This window comes from Octodon degus, unplaced genomic scaffold, assembly GCF_000260255.1.
Source record: "Octodon degus isolate 3935 unplaced genomic scaffold, OctDeg1.0 scaffold00070, whole genome shotgun sequence".
NCBI classification, from domain to species: Eukaryota; Metazoa; Chordata; class Mammalia; order Rodentia; family Octodontidae; genus Octodon; species Octodon degus.
The window spans coordinates 5,684,054-5,685,570 of NW_004524646.1; positions in this window are offsets into that span (position 1 = coordinate 5,684,054).

Consider the following 1,517-nt stretch of genomic DNA (forward strand, 5'->3'; position numbering starts at 1 on the left):
CTGGCTGGCATGTGGTGCTGGGGGATCGAACCGGGGTCCCTGTGCTTTCGCAAGCTTGTTCCAAGTAGGTGCTTTAGACCACTGAGCCATCTCTCCAGCCCCAATGTGTGCAACAAATTCTTGGGGCTTTATTATGAAATCATTTTGGGTGCCAGGCATGGTAGTGCATGCCTGTAATCCCAGCACTCGGGAGACTGAGGCAGGAAGATTGTTGTGAATTCGAGGCCAGCCTGGACTACTATTTGAGTTCCAGACCAGCCTAAACTGCATAGTGAGAGCCTGTCTCAATAATAATAATAACAATAATAATAATAAGTCATTTTGGGTTCTGGAATTTTCAGGCATGAGGATGTCTACTGGGATGTGCGAAAGTGGCACAAACTCAGTTTCTTACTTTTTTATGTATTTAGTACAAGGTCTACAGGGTCTCACTACACAGATCCAACTTGTAGTGATTCTTCTGTTTTCAGCCTCCCAAGAGCTGAGATTACAGGCCCGGGCCACCACATCTAGTCTCAGTCGCCATCTCAGGGGGTCCCAGGGGCGGGGCCGGCACAGCACGCTGAGGATCAAACCCCGGCCCCTGTGTCCGCTTAAGCAGGCGCTTTAATCCGCTGAGCTATCTGACCGGCCCTTTAGTGTCAGTCTCCTCGCCCATCTCTGCATCTGTCTCGCATGTGACAAGACGTCGGTGTCCCTGCCACATTTTAAGGACTGGTGTGGTCGTAATCAATGTGCGGACCTAGAAAGCCCACGGACATGTCCAAGGTGTTCGCTAGGCGGCGCTGCAGCTCTGAGCAAGAACCGCACTGCAGTCCTCATGTTATTTTTTTCTCATTACCCCATTCAGGATCTGAAGGTTTTTGCGTGTAGATTGCCTATGTCCCCAGCTACAGCGTGAGCTGCCGGGGGACAGGATTTGGCTCTTTTGCCGATGCAGCCCCCGTGTCTTGAACAGCGCCAGGCTCAGAGCAGGCTTTGCAGAAGAGCGATGTGGGAGAAAGCCTTTCAGAGAGGTGCAAGACTCGACCGCGGGACTGGCCTGTGCTCAGTGGCGTTGTTAATCCAGACCTTGACTTGGTAGAACCTTGAGATTCTCCAACAGGGTGGTTCCAGTATCCTGTTTTTGTTCATTCTGTGTTTTAGTCAGGTCGTTAAGGTGACAGTTGAATTCGCTGCGTGCTTTCTGTGCGCGCAGGAGACTGAGCAAGCTCTGCCTCCGGGTGCCCAAGATGGCCTAGAGCAGACTCAGAAGGGAAGCGGGGCCCATCGGGGTGGAGAGGAGGTGGAGGTGGGCAGGGCCCGGAAAAGGGCCGCTAGGTTGAAGAGTTGCTGGTTTTCCAAGTGTCCCAATGTCACCTGGTGCTTCGGACCAAAGATCAAGGTCCAGGATTGAGGTCACTGTCCACATTTCTTGAGGGATCACACTCCTCACAATACCTTTAGGCTTTTATTTTTTTATTTTTTATTTTTTGCAGAACCAGGGATTAAACTCAAGCCCTTAGGAGCCATCTCCC